The sequence below is a fragment of the Canis lupus genome, chromosome 8, assembly GCF_048164855.1.
Source record: "Canis lupus baileyi chromosome 8, mCanLup2.hap1, whole genome shotgun sequence".
NCBI lineage: Eukaryota > Metazoa > Chordata > Mammalia > Carnivora > Canidae > Canis > Canis lupus.
Window position 1 is genome coordinate 24,463,796 of NC_132845.1, and position 15,776 is coordinate 24,479,571.

Here is a 15,776-nt window from a genome sequence, read left to right on the forward strand (position 1 = left end):
TCTATGTATTTATTGAGCACCTGCTATTTGTACTATGTATTCATTATTTATTTCATCCCCATTTTTCAGATTAGAAAACAGACTCAGAGAGGTTTAGTAACTTATTCTGTGAGAGGAAAAGAATTGATATGAATCAAAGTTGATGTGATTCCAAAGCCCGTGCTCTTAACTCTTTCCTCAGAACTTAAGAACCAAGCCCTACACATGGCCCATAGGATCTGAAGACTAATACGGCCTAACACTAATGAAATAAATACCAATTTCCATCCAGATTCTGCAAATAACTAGCCTGAGCCTGCACTGTTTCCATAACTCAGTGAAGAACGATGAAATGGACAAAATGGGTCAGAGATCTCCCTATGTGTTAAGAAAGTCAGGTGGATCCCAAGTAAACCTATTTCCTTTCTTAGGAGGTAGCCTGTCATAGGGAAGAGCATGGATTTATTTACTGACTCAAAATTTGTTTTACATCTCAACTTTGGTAATTACTAAATGTATGAATCTGGACATGTGTCTTAGTTTCTCTAGATTCCTAATCTGTAAAACAGAGGAAATGCCTAATTCATAGAATTGTGGCAAATAAGGGGGATCATCGTAGCGGCTGACACAGAATGGTACCTACCTCGCAATTGTTACTTCTCTTTTCTTTCACTTGGCTGGAAGCTGACCTGGGTCCAAGCACAAAGATAGCTTTTCCCTACTCTGCAGCCCCCACATCTGTGCCTACAAACTCTCCAAACAGCTCTGGGTCTCAGATGCATTTTGCCAGTCCAGAATTTCATCACCACGGTCTTAGGATTCCTAGAGGAGCTGGGTTCAAAATGTAGACTTCTGCTGTCAAGTGGTATCATGTGCACAGCCAAAGGGTATTACCTAAGTAATGTTCAAGTGTAAGTAATTCTTTTTTTTTTTTTTTTTTAGTAATTCTTATAATAAATATCTCCGCAGGAGCTATAAAACCCACTGATATATTTTTCAATGTACCTGTCCCATAAAATGCCCAATTTTCTTTTTTTCCTATTTCCCATTCCAGCTAATTTCAGTTATTCTGACTTAGCAACAAATCTCAGGGTGCCTGGGTGGCTGAGGTTAAGTGTATGCCTTCAGCTCAGGTCATGATCCCAGGGTCCTAGGATGGAACCTCGAGTCGCCTGTAGTCAGGTTCCCTGCTCCGTGGGGAGCCTGCTTCTCTCTCTGCCCCTTGGCCCTACTCATGCTCTCTCTGTCTCTCTCAAATAAACAAATAAAAAATCTTTTTTTTAAAAAAAGAAAAGAAACAAATCTCATACTGAGCAAAATCTATAAGTACGGGACCCTGATCACCTTCGCAAGATTTCTGAGCTGCCTTAGAGCTAGTTCTCTTCTGGATCAGTCAATAGCATATGCTCCAGGTCACTCCAGCCCTGCTTAGCACAGGGTTGATTCCAGAGCCTGGGAGAGTACAATGTGAGTATGAGCTAATGTGGAAATTCAAGTAGTGTCTTAGGAACCAACAGGGCCCTAAACCTCACCAGAAATTCAACATAGTCTCACTCTTGAAAGGACTACTAGAGGAGGCTCAGCACACCTTGCCTGCGCTGAGCAAGCCAGGTCTTACCAGACAGCTGGGTACTGAATGTATACTTCAGTGTGAGCACCGAACCTACTTCCATGTTGCTGAAATCCAAAAATTCGCTGAGGGACGTTCACAGAACCTGTAAGGCCTTGGATAGTGCAAGCCATTCTCCTGTATTTCTTGCTCACTGCAAGCCATCTAAAATTATACACTAACCCTTAAACTGAGACTATCTGGGAGTTATATATGACATAATTTTAAACTATCGTGGCAACCGCAAATTTTTAAAATGCCTTTTTAAAGGCTTATTAAATCTCTCTTCTTAATTAAGCATTTCCTCAAAGAAGATTCGTAGCTTCCATTGTTTCTCTGAGCTAATAAAATATTCAGGACACCTTTCTTGTAAAATCAGGACATAGCAGGGTGACCCCCCACACCATCACAATTTCTCAAGGTATTTCACCTTTCAATTAACCAAGACAGATCTATGTTCATCACAGCAAGAAATTCTGCTTTTAATTGGATGCATGAGTATTACAGTAGCTAAAACGTAGAGTTATTGCTCTAGATTGTTTACATTTCCAATAACAGTTTCAACTCAATGTCTTCATGAAAATGTCAAATTTATTTCTGACGTAACAAAACACATTCAGTGGCTAATTATGTATTCATTAATATCTCGTGTTGCCATCATGTCATTATTGGGTCTAATAATACCTAATTGCAATAATAAATACCTAATTTTGGGGATTTATTTATTTTCTAATTAGTCATTTTTCACATTTCTATTCTGTAATTATTCATGAGTAATTATTGTGAGTCACAAAATAGAATTATCGTTAAGCCTGTATAAACTGCAGCCAGCTTCTTATTGAAAAAAGGAATTAAACTTTTCCCGCTTTATGTTCTAATTAACTTTTTTCTCTATTTTGTGGAATTGCTCGGAACGATGTTGAGGGGAAATGTAAAGTAGAGGCTGATAACTCGAGACATTTTCATAATTATAAACTTGCTGAAGGGAAGTTTAAAGAATCATATAATTGGGGTTTTATTCCCACACCCCCACTTGGAACCAAATAAGCTCTTGTCAAAAGACTTGATTTGTCAGGTAGGAGCCTGGGGCTTGGTCACCTAAAGCTTCCTTCTCCAATCTTTGAGGTACTGGGCAAACAGCCACAGCTGGAAAGCCAGTCCAGGCCTGGCTTCAGTCTTCTCCTCCTCCATCATCTCCTCACTGGCCATAAACACATTACATCCCACCTACACAGAATGTTAGCTGTTTTCCATAGGAAACACGTCCTACCTGCATGCACATTGTTCTTTCTTCTTGGAACAACAGCCTTTCTCTTTTCAATCTCGAGGACTCACACTCATCAATTCAAGTAACAATTCCTTCATGAAGATTTCCTGATGCCCTTAGAGAAATTACATTATAAACTGACCTTTCCCGTTACCACTCACCCCTGGATTTTAAATATGGCATTTCTTGACTACCTCGCCCACTAAATTTGGTCTCCTCGCAGAGGCCACACGTGTGTTCCTTTTCAACCTTGCTCTTCAAAGTGCAAGGGGCTCAGCACTGCCCACAGGCTTCACCAGTGAGGATGGGAGCTGATGGGGATTACTTGCCTAGAGGGTCCCCAGTGGGACTGAGCTCCAGGTGCCCACCGGAGAACCAGTTCAATAATGTGCCTTAGTAATAAATAAATAAATAAATAAATAAATAAATAAATAAATAAAAATTAAAATTAAAATTAAAATTAAAATTAAAATTAAAATTAAAATTAAAAATGTGCCTTAGTTCCCTCTCATTCCCTGTTTTGTTCTCCCAATCCCCAATTCCTTTCCCTTGGTGCATCAGTTTTTTATTGCTGCTGGAACCAATTACCGCAATTAGCGGCTTAAAATGATACAGTTTTACTCTCTTACCAACCTGGAGGTCAGAAGTCCCAAGTCGGCTTCACTGGCCTAGAGCTAGTCAGCAGGCTGGTTTCTGCAGGAGACACTAGGGGAGAGTTTACTTCCTTGCTCTTTCTAGCTTCTGGGGGATGCCTGCATTCTGTGCCTCCTTACCCTTCCTTGTGTCCCTCCAACTTCTGGTTTCCTTGATCACGTCTCCTACTTCCTCCTTACACCTTCTTGCCTCCCTCTTTAAAAAAGACCCTTTTGATTTACATTTAAAGCCCACCCAGATAACCTAGGATCATCTCCCCATCTAACGATCCTTAATTTAATAATATCTGCAAAGTCCTCTTTGCTACATAAGGTAACAGGTCCTGGGGGCTGGGAGGCAGATATCTGGCTTGGGGGGAGAGGGTTGGGGCGTGTGCATGGCAATGATCCAGCTTACCACCTCTGAGATCACTTCCAAAACTGATCTACCACAAGTATGCTCATATTTCAAGCTCTGCATTTGGGGGATATTTAGGCGAAGACAGAATCCAAAGGGAATTAGAAGAATATCAAGATGGGAATAGTTATTATTATTAAAAGCTGCAGATCGGCGAGATATGGTTTAGAAAGATAATACCAGGTTTGCAACGAAGAAGCCCTTGGTAGACTTGATGAGGACAGTTTCAGGGGGTAATTGCTAAATGCATTGGATTTAGAATGAATTCTCAGAGTTGCCCAAAGATATAAATATAAAGAGGGCTCGACATCAGCTTGTTCATGAGAAATGACGAGTATCTCGCAGCCCGGGTGGCTCAGCGGTTCAGCGCCTGCCTTTGGCCCAGGGCGTGATCCTGGAGACTCGGGATGGAGTCCCACGTCGGGCTTCCTGCATGGAGCCTGCTTCTCCCTCTGCCTGTGTCTCTGCCCCCTCTCTCTCTCTTTCTCACGAATGAATAAATAAAATCTTAAAAAAAAAAAGAAAAAGAAAAAGAAATCATGAGTATCTATAACTATAAAACCAGCTCAATGTTTTTACAAGAGACAGTAGTAATAAAGCTTAAACTTCGTTTTTCAGGGAGGGGTTTGCTGGCCTAGTTGATCTCCTTGCTGACTACGGGGGGCTTTCACAACTCTCAAGGTTTCCTCTGTCCTCATATGCATCACCCTGTGTGAGAACCTTGTTGGTACCTGGCTTTCCCAGCCACTGAAGCCCTGTGATGGTAGGTGCCAGGTCATCCTCAGCCCCTCACCTGATTCCTGCCGCAACATACATGATCGAGAAGTAATTATTAAATAAAAGAGGAAGCCAGCAAAATCTGTAGCTGTGCCTGAATGAAATCACCGTGTATGTACCGTGAGGCGGAGCGGAAAGGGGGCTGGGAGGCCTGCTTAGGGGCAGCACCTGGGGATGCCGCTAAAGCGAGGGTCGGGCTGTGCGAGGTGGGTCCCGGAGCCTGCACTGCGATCCAGCTCCCCAGGGCGTCGGTCCCGCTGCTTCTCAGACACCTGTCTGAAGATCCTAGTCCGGTGGTTCTAGAGCTTACCTGCTGCGACTGAAGGAAGCATCTTGGCAGCTTTACAAATGGATCCTAATGCCAGAGCCCTGCGCACAGATTCTGATTTAACTGATGGAGAGTGGAGCTCCAGGGTTCGTTTTTTGTTCTTTTTTTTTTTTTTTTTTTTTTTTTTTTTTAAAGATCCGCAGACAATTCTAACGGGTGCCAGGGCTGGGGACCACTGGGCTAGTCCGACTTCTCCCCCGCCCCCGAAGGAACCCAAGCGCCGAGAGGTCCGCTAAGGGCCCCGGGGGACCAGCAGGGCCCGGGGGAGCTGGGACTGCAATTCTGCAGGGTTTTCTCTGCTGCGCAAGGAATTCAGGACGCTGCGGGGGCGCCCTGGCTGCGCTCCATAGGGGAGGGGGGAGAGGGGGGAGGGGGGCCTGAGAACCCGGACCCCGCCATCCCTCCGCCCCGGGCCGACCCCGGGTCACCCCCCCCCACCCACCCCACCCACCCCGGGCCGACCCCGGGTCACCCCCCCCCACCCACCCCCCCCACCCTCGTCAGACCCGGCCTGCGACGTGCATCCGCGGCGGGGGGTGTGGGGAGGGAGGGTGGGCATCTCCAAGAACCTATCCCGGCTGACCTACTTCAGTTAAAACAGCTCCTTGGGGGGCCCCAGGGGGCTCAGCGGTTGAGCACCTGCCTTAGGCCCAGGGCGTTGATCCTGGGGTCCCAGGATCGAGTCCCGCGTCGGGCTCCCTGAGTGGGGCCTGCTTCTCCCTCTGCCTGTGTCTCTGCCTCTCTCTCTCTCTCTCTCTCTCATGAATAAATAAATACAATCTTAAAGGGGGGGGTAAACCCCAGCTCCTTCCCCCCGGGTGCCGTGAGATTGCAGGTCTCAGGGCGTTGGCCTTGAGCAGGTGCTGGGCACCGGGCAGGTGTTCTTAGCGGAGAAAATAGAAATAAAGGTGGGGGTGCTGGGCGGCGCTGTCTGCGGGGTGCTCCCCGGGAGACACAGACCCTCTGCGGACCCCCCCCCGTCCGCCGTCCTATCCCCCCAGCCCCCCACCCCCCACACACACACAGCGCATCCCGCCGCCAGGCCGAGGCTGGCCTCCTCCCGCCCATCGCTTCCCAATTCCAGTATGAATTTACTCTTTCGAAAATCCGGGCTGCTCCCTGGAAGGAGCGGAGGGATCCGAACGACAAACGGCGTGTCGCGATCCAGGTGTGCGGACCTGGGCACAGGCCTCGGAGCCGAGGCTGGCGGTGAGCAGGTGCCTGGGCCGCCCCGGGGGAGGGGGGAGGGGGGAGGGGGATCCCAGGGCCCCGGCTGGCAGGGACGAGGGGAGGCGGCTCTGACCAGGGGCCTGGAGGACGCGAGAGAATAAATCTGGACAAGGACAATGGCCAGCTCTCTGTGACAAGGGCGGGAAGGTTCCTGAAACTCCTTGAAAATTCTTAACCTGAGGAAGATCCAGGTCCTTCAGGTCAGCAACTTCTCGGCATGGTGGCTGTCACCTTGAGGGTGCACGTGGTGCTGAACCCTCTATTTTTCTCACTTAACAGCAGGTGTCACGGCCGTGTTGCTTTCTGCCAGAGGTTCCCTTTAGAAGCTCTTCTATTCCAAAATTTTAATGTACCTGCGAATCGCCTAAGGATTTTTTTTTTTTTTTGTAATGCAGATTCTGATTCTCTGGGTCTGGAGTGAGGCCTGGAGCTCCTGTATTTCTAACAGGTTCTTTGGGTGATGCTAATGCCGCACTCAAAGCAGCAAGGTGATACTTTGCTTCAGGCCTTCCAGCCTTCCCCGGTGAGGCTACCTGTGCAGGGCCCGGTGCCTGCGCGGAGCTGAAGTGCCAGAGATGCCTCGGGAGCACAGCAAGAGACACCTAAAGTTACAGGGCAGAAAAGGACAGGAGCATCTAGTCTTGTCCACACAGCTCTCCCTTCCCACACTCCGGAGCATATACTGACCACAAGGATCTTAACCATCCCCTAAGTGGGACTAAACTTTGGGCTTCCTATGGACTCTAAGCCCCTGACCTCTCTTTTGCTAGAACCGTCACTTAAAAAAAAACTTTTCATTGTAAATGCTTTCTCTGCCCTTTGGGATGTGAATCTTTTTAAAAGCCTCTTTCCAATTTGGCAACCCAAGACTATTTTTCTCAGGGAACTGGGAGCCATCTCTTTGGAACGTGAACATCCAGGGAAATAGCACCCCTATTTCCCACTTTCTAGGGGAGGAAAAGGTGAGCAACATAGTGCAGGCATGACTTCCTCCAAGTTGCAAAAGTACCTCCTGTCATGAAGATCCAAGGAAGCTTACTTTTCCTTTGGATAAGGCCAATCAGCAAATGCAAGTGGCCAGGATCATCCCTACCCCAACTCTTAAAATCTGTCCTATGCTTTGTTTCAGCAGAATTCGGTTCAGACTGCATTCTGGTCTCTCTCCCCTACTGCTACAGCCCTGAATAAAGTCTTTCTTCTTTGCCTGGTTAACTTGGTCCGGTGCAATGTTTGCTTTGATGAAAACACACACACAGAGTTTGTATGTATGTATGTATGTCCTTATGCACATATATATTTTCTGGGGAAACTGAACCTCAGAGAGGGTAAAAAACTTGTCCACTGGTCCCAGTTGGTAGGGTTTTCGATGACAAATCTTCCATATGTGTGATGTTTTCTCCTTGTTTTTCTTCTTCCCAAGACCTGAACATCAAAAGTCCTGACACCTAACTATATCCACTATTCAGTGATAACTTAGAGAAAGATAGTGGAACTCTTATTATACTTCAAAGAGTTTATATTAAAATCCAAAGTATGCATACTATATAAGGTCACATATTCAAATTAAGAGACAATGAAATTACAAACAAGTCCTCTAACCTTTCACCAACAATTACTTTGTGCATTTGGTGAGTGTTCACCTTTTTCTGCGTTCCCAGTATCTTTGCCTCTTAAAAGAGTCCTTTAGTTTGTCTAAAGGGAAGTCAGGAAAGGATTCTTGGAAGAGTATTTAAGGAAAGTGAACACTGTGGAGCTAGCCCAGTCGTGTGAGGGCACAAGCAGGAGTTCATCATTGGGATGTTCTAACATTTCTCTAGAAATGAAAAGTGAAAGAAAAAACATAAGTTTGACTTTAAAAAGGAATGTTTGTGAATAAATATCGACACTCTGATTATATATCTTATATCTGAAAGTAGCATTTAGAGACGATTTAAGTGAAAAGGATCAAAATAACCACAACACCTGTCCATTTGGGGAAGGCAGGCATATTAGTGGAGGGAAATGTGTCTCTATATGTAACAACCCACCTGGGAAGGTGCATGACGATCTGTGCCTCGCATAAGGGACAGATGACCATTGCCCATATTAAGATAGCTGTTTAAGGCCCTTCAAAACCAGCGATTGAAATGTCAACATACTTTCAAAAAAAAAGATTTTTAATGATGCAAATTCCAAATTGCCCCCTGACTTGCTCTAAGCAGAATAAACAAAGTAATAAACCCATTAGAAGGTACTTGTGAGACATTTAGGTTTTAAGAGCCTTGCTCCTTGCTCTGATGACTATGAAAATAGAGCTAGTTCCCACTTGGGAAAGGCTTTTGTTATTCTGTTTAGTTTAAATCACAGCTAACAATCCTGTCATGCAAAAGAATTGCAATTATTGCAATTATTCCCTGCCTTCCAGTAGGACCCAAGCTTTTCCAAATAAACATGTTTTAAGTGTTTATCTGCAAGTGGGCAGAGAACTATTTATGAAAGACAACAGGTGTCCCTTCAACATACATACTTGTGTGTACCTTCGCTCTTTGTTCTGCTCTCCTCATTTCAACTATCAGACCCTCAGAGAGCCAAAGGACCACTTCTCTTAAACTCCAGATCAAAATGGCTGATGTTCCCAGTGAATTTTGGTCATTCTCTAGAGAGCAAAAAAAACAAAAAAACAAACAAACACAGAGGTTTGAGTTTCTCCCATCCTATTCAGTTGGGAAGTCAAGCAGCTGCCCTTCTCTTGCAGCCAACAATGTATCTAAACATTTAGATTCCTTAAGCCTTTTTCTTAAGGAATTTAAGGCTTTTAAGGCTTAAGGAATCATTTTCTTTTTTCTGAACTGAGTCAGACCTTTTATCTACAACAATTGTTTTATCAGTAAATGATTCAACCATGCACGGAAAAGAAAAGTTTGAATGAATACATCGATACTATCAAATGCTTTGGAAAACTGAAAGTGTATTGACAGAATTGGAGTGGCCTCAGCTTCCTCGCTTGTCCCCGCAGGAGACGAACTCCTGCTAAGGTAAGGAAACTTAGGGGACCCACACAAAGGACTGCTTTTTTGCTGCCTCTATTCTTGCTAGGACCTGCACCTCCACCTGCCACAAGTCTTCCAGTAGTGATAATGTACATTCTCTTTGTGAAGGTCAAGGAGTTAATGATTCCTCTGGAGTCTTCCAGCACAAGCGATGACATCGAAGGAGTGACTGGTGGGGTCATCTTGTTAAGTTCTCTAAGACAACTGACTCTAGATGCCTTGACCCGAACAGTCTTGACTCAAGGGCTTAGGTGAACATATGGAGGACACCTGAGTACCGTCCTTGTTTGACAAGTTTCTGGATGCCTGAGAGGACACGTACACCAGACCATCATCCTCAATAAAAAGCCCAGACTCATTCTTCATTCTTTTTTTTTTTTTTTCAGACTCATTCTTCATTCTTTTTTTTTTTTTTCCTGAGTCTCCTGGACGCTCTGTCAGTATATGCACTCACTCTCTATAACTTCAGTAAACTGTGGTCTCATTTTCTCTTGGCTCATATTTAATTTCTATCCCACACAAAAGCCAAGGACCCTCTTGGCTGGTCCTTCGGGACCCTCTCTGGGTCCTTGGACCCAGCCAGCTTACACGACTACTTCACTGAATCACTATGGGAATAGAAGGAGAGGTAGGATCTGGAGCTCTCAGCATGTTGTCTAGCACACGGTTAAGTGCTCCATCAATGGAAGTTGTAAATGCAAAGCAGAATTTACACCACACCAGTTAGGACTAGTGCCAAATTGTGGCCTTGCCTCAACACACTTAAAAAGTGTGAATTGTGTTGTCCTTTGGCTTTCTGGTTTTACAACCCTCTTTGAATTGGCTCTAGTACAACACTGAGATTCCAGGGTGAAAAGCTTCTAGAAACTACACACCCTTGAGGGCAAAAAGAGTCAGTTATAATAATCATCCTTGTCAGCACAGCAGGATCCCTGTCTCACACATCTGCCTGAGTGCAATGCTCAGGACAGCATTAGACAAGTATCATTTTGTCAATTAACCTTTCTCCATTCTTAGTTTATTAGGGCCTAAGCAAATGCTTTTACTAAACTGAGAGGGGCTTTTATTTTTTTGACATGGTACTTGCAGTTTTAAACACAGCCTACCTGCACTTTCCCCTTACAACAGACTCGGTTGCACCTCTCTGGCAAATTGGATAACCCTGTGTCATGCTGCATAAGGAAATCATTTTAATTTATGGAAGGCCTTGGTTTATTTAACATAAAGAGCAGTAGATGTCATGGTGTTTAACTCTGCTTTTCATATCCAGCCGGTAGGAGAAAGCAGAGGATGTAGGTGTTGCCAGTGATCAGTGACTGCCTCCTCCTGCACCTGTAACCCCCTTGGCCCCCCCTCCCCAGTGGGGGCCAGGGACAGATGCTGTGATGTACATGCCTACAGTGCTACCTGACATAAAATTTAAAATTAATCGTAATCTCCTACCTGTTTCTTCGATCTTACGTGAACCCCACCAAGCGCAATCTTTATAAGGAGTATATAATAACAGGTATTTAACTAGTCCCTTATACTGTGCCAGGTTGTGCTAAGTGCTTCTCAATTACCATTGCATTTTAATTTCCCAACAATCTTGTGAGGTAGGTATTATTACTTCCATTTTACAAAGGAAGAAATTCTTAAAAGCACGATAAGTAGCTAGTTATCAGGCCAAGGTTGGAGTCAGGTTGCCCTAATCATCATACACCACATAACTCCAATTCATGGAAGTAGCTTGGATCATAACTCCCAACCTATAAAAATACAAGTAAGAAGAAGTGTGATCCTTCCACTAAATAACCCGAATTTTAATTAAATGTGATACCAACTAAGAGCTGATGCCACAGCTAATAAAAATAGTCAAGGATAAGTCTGGTTGTACCATACTCTTTGGGAGTGAACAGCAGGCAGCATTGAGCATGACGCTAAAACATGCGAAATTTCTTACAGCACGTGTATACTCAGATAAAGAAGTTGAAATTATATACCTATGTTTAATCTAAGAGGAAAAAAAAGTTTGAATTAGAGCAAGCCAATAGATGCCAATTCAGTCTTCTAGTTATGAAAGATGACATCACTAGTAATTCCTCTCCAGCCTGGCACAACAAGGCCCCATTTCTCCTGCCTCTCCTTTCTCTCTACTTGGGATTCCCTCACCCCGTTAGAGGGTGCCTCTGTTTCCTTCCTTCTGCATGGCTTGGTACTCAGATTATCTATCTGTTGCTGTGGCCACACTGCAATCCTCTTTGTGTCTTCTGCTTCCTGCCCCTCCCTCCCACGTTATCACGGTAGCTTTCCCCCCCTTCCCCCCTGTTACATCCCGGGCATTCCTCCCCTCCTGATGGCGTGTAGTTACTCCATTTCTTTCTTTCTTTCTTTCTTTCTTTCTTTCTTTCTTTCTTTCTTTCTTTCTTTCTTTCTTTCTTTCTTTTTCTTTCTTTCTTTCTTTCTTTCTTTCTTTCTTTCTTTCTTTCTTTCTTTCTTTCTTTCTTTTTTCTCCATTTCTTTCATTCTCTCCTGTGTAGGTCACTGTGGAATGAGAGCCTCAATTTGAAAATACAAACTTTGATAAAGTCTGGGAAGAAAGCACACACTGGCATTAAAAAAAGCCTTTCCTCTTTCTTCATTAGAAATAAGTTTATCACTGAGAATTTGAGAAAATTAAGATTAAGTGTGCTGTTGCAGAAACACACACACATTCTCACACACACACACACACACACATATACGTACACAAAATACATACACAAATGACGGTCTGCAGGCTTCTTGCTCTTTTCATGGCTTCTGAAGCAACAGTTAAATGAATCTCCCCACTCTAGCTGTGTTGATTTCACCAGTGATTCTGGTAAGACAAACAAGAAGACTAAAGGGAAGGCATTTAATTCTAAGGTCTGTAAGGAAAAAAAAACACACATGAAAACATTAATGTTTGCCAAGTAGACACAGTCAGAAGGAACAGGGGAACATGGAATTCATTTCCAAGATTGGAAGAAGTATAAACCCTGGAATAGAGTTAAAGGAGTTCTTTTCATCTGAGCTTTGGGTGTTACTGCAAGGCATTCTAATCATCAAGTTATCATTATTAGTATTATTATTGTTATTACCGATAATAAACATGTGTTGGCTGCCAACAGGATGCCAGGCTCTGCCTCAGAGAGAATTAGACTCTGTCCCTGCAGTGCAGGCTTACAACAGATTATAATTGCAATAGAAAATCATATGAATAGAAATTCAATATTTTATTAGAAAAATAGCATTGTTTCTCTCCTCTCTTTGGGTTTCCTACCACCACAAAAAACACGGACTCTAAGCATGGTGGTTCTGGTCATAAAGCCAATAAATCTCCTGCTAAGAATTCACCCTCTGCAATTTCCCAACGTCAAACACTTTGCTCCTGCTTTTATATGATCCAGTGGAATCATCCTATATTCATGGAGTTGCAGCCCTTTGGATCAAATGAATTCTCTGATTTATGCTGAGTTAAGATGACAACAATCATCTCAAGCAAGGGTTTTCAAAATGCAGGTTACAGCTCATTAGTGGGTCTTGGAATCCATTTAGAGGCTCACACCATGATTCTAATAAAAATAATAGAATCTAAAAGAATAGAAAAGAACTCAAATGTAACATATTTAGTAAGAGTATTTTTTTCCGAAACTTTTGTTATACTTTTATGTGTGTATTTGTGTGGGGTTTTAATGGGTTGTAAAATTAAAAGTATTTATTGCCACCGTTTGCAATCAAAAAAGTTGAAAAGGCACAAAAAAGTATGAAGAATACTTTTCACTTAATATGAAGTTCAGGTTACCACCCAAACTGCAAACATGTCAGACGGTGAACACAATTTTCAAGAGAATGCAAATATTCAAGTATTCATTGTACCTCAAAATCAACTAATATTTATTATGGTTACAATGACCTCACATCTCAAAATTAATGCTAAACTCAAATATTCTTTTCCATTAACACCATAAATATATCCAGACTTGTTAGACCTCCAAGTCCTGACTATTGGTTTATAAAATATACTCACCATCTGATGTCATTTATACAGCTGTTCATTTTATGCTGTATTTTTTCTGGATGCCATAGGCTCGCCTCTCCCATACCACTTGTTGATGACCTCCACTGGAATGACCAATCCCTCCTAATGTACACCTTGCTAAACCTACAGTAGAACTTATGTTTCTCTACACCTTCCCCCCATAAAATTTTGAGAAAGCTTTCCAATCTCATTTCTAGAATTTAGCCGTATAATTAACATATTACAAGAAAAGTTCCCATCTGCCTCCAGCACATAAGTGACACCATTTATCACATCTTCTTGGTAAGATTTCCTTTGCTTTTATTCTAGCTAGAATTCCTATGCCTTTCCTGTACTGATATTATTACATCTTTTTATGTTTGTATAAGTTAAAGAATAAGTTATATGCTTTTACACACTCTCCTCTCATTTTAAATTTAATCTGAGTAAAAATATTTGAACTGAAGATGGAGAGAAGGAAGCATGACTGAATTATCAAGATAATCTTCTGGAAAAGATGCTGTAGGAGACTGAAGAAGCCAGAGTAGCAAAATACGTAGCAAGTACCATTAATATGAAGAGGCTTGCCTGGTGATGTTTCAAACAAAGACAAACACTGCTTTGGGAGAGGTTTTACAGATCCACAATTCCAAGGATGCTTCTAATTGTTCTACTCATACTAACTAGACACTTTCTACTGCTCATGGAAAATGCCCTGACATTTTTATATTCCAAGTTCGCATACATCTCTTGATGCCAATGTCAGCCATAAATACAAAATATAGAATTATATTCTTGCTTAGAAGAAAGCTACTTGTTGATGAATTTATTTGTTTATAATTTTTACTATCACAAACATCTGAAAGGATCTAAGGGTGGACATAGGGTGTTTTAAAATGCCATGCAAGGTAAGGTATTGAAGGATAAAACAGAACAAAGCTCTTCTCATAGAAGGAGGGAGAAGAGATGCTTTTAGTCACTCAAGCTGAGCAAATTATAACACTTGAATAATAAATCTGGACCTAAATTTTGTGACAGCGGTGGTAAAAAAGAAAACCTAAAAATTATCTGAATGGATACAATCTTTCTTGGAATTGAACCCAAACAGAAATATTCCATATTGTCCTTGCTTAAGAAGCATTGGATGTGGTCTGGGTATCACCTGTGTCTAGCCACCAGGGCCACTGTAGGCCCTGCTTCCATTACTGTATTGCCCCAGACCAAATCTTTCACCTTTAAATTCTCTCTATGGGATGGGGCAGTGGACAGGAGAGCTTCAAACTAGAGAGTGGCTGGGGTCCTTTAAAAAATTAGAATCCAGGGGCACCAGGGTGGCTCAGTGGTTGAGCATCTGCCTTCAGCTCGCTCAGGTCTGATCCCGGAGGCCTGGGATAAGAGTCCCATGATGGGCTCCCTGCAGAAAACTTCTCCCTCTGCCTCTGTCTCTGCCTCTCTCTGTGTCTCTCATGAATAAATAAATAAAATCTTTTAAAAAAGAATAAAAATCCAGATTCTATGACACGGAGAGTTTGAAGAAGTAGGGATCTTTTAAGCCAAGAGCTATATTAACCACTGAACAATATGGAAGTTGAAAACCAGCATTTTTGAAAAATTCTCCAATTGCTATTTTTCCATATGGAAATAGCAGAGTCATCATCCATCCTTTTATGCATGATTCCAAAATCTATTGTTTAATTTCAAAACAAATTTCATTCCCAGCACCGAATCGGTCATAGAGTCACAGATTCTATTTGCTCTCTTGAGTTTACCCACCTGTTTCTCTTTCTCTCCCCACTGCAACTATGTGCTGCAGAGTCCCTGCCTTTTGTCTCCCTGCCTCTGGCTTTCACCCTCTGTCTGTCACACTGCCACCATAGGGACTTTTAAAAGGTGAATATGGTTCATAGTACCCTTCAGTGACTACTCAACACCTGCAGGATAGGGTCCAAACTCCTCAAGTCCCCATCCAGTGAGCCCCTGACTTTGATCCTGTCCATGTGTCCAGGTTACTTTGATCCTGTCCATGTGTCCAGTCCCCTTGAGTTCTAACGCTCCATCCAGCCATTCAAAACTACTCACAGATCCCCCTGAGAACCCATGTCTTCCTACCTTCACACATCCTGTTTTCCCCCTTACATATATTTCTTTTCCCATCTTACTTCCCCAGTTAACTTGGCAAAAGCTTCCATATCTTTTAAGGTCCTGGTAAATTATTGCCCCTATTATGAAATCATAACTGGCATTCTTCTCTAGAATTTTAACGGCTCTTTTCCTCCACAAGTTCTATCATAGCGCTCATGACATTTTATTGCTTATATGTCTGTTTTTTCCCTCCTTGAACTTTACCAGCAGGAGGCATGAAACGTTTGCTATTTTTATTCCTGGCATTCAAAGCATGTTTATGGAATGTTGGAATGTTGGGTCCTTTCCCTAATTTCTAACTCCTAAAAAGCTGAACAATGTCCTTCTTTGTCTTTTTTCTGCTA

The 15,776-nt window shown here is 42.9% G+C and overlaps 1 long non-coding RNA gene across 8 annotated transcripts; it reads right to left on the minus strand.

Moving 5' to 3' along the window:
• Positions 1-4,017: 4,017 nt before the first annotated feature.
• LOC140638015 (uncharacterized) lies at positions 4,018-15,521 on the minus strand. Of its 8 annotated transcripts, none has more exons than XR_012035137.1 (6): positions 15,400-15,502; positions 12,010-12,108; positions 8,747-8,875; positions 7,881-8,053; positions 6,417-6,819; positions 4,018-4,412 (listed from the first exon to the last, which is right to left on the minus strand). It is a non-coding gene; the product is annotated as an uncharacterized lncRNA (long non-coding RNA). The 8 variants fall into 8 exon arrangements; XR_012035138.1 differs by having other exon boundaries at positions 7,840-8,053; XR_012035140.1 differs by having other exon boundaries at positions 6,417-6,842; positions 7,840-8,053.
• Between the last annotated feature and the right edge of the window lie 255 nt (positions 15,522-15,776).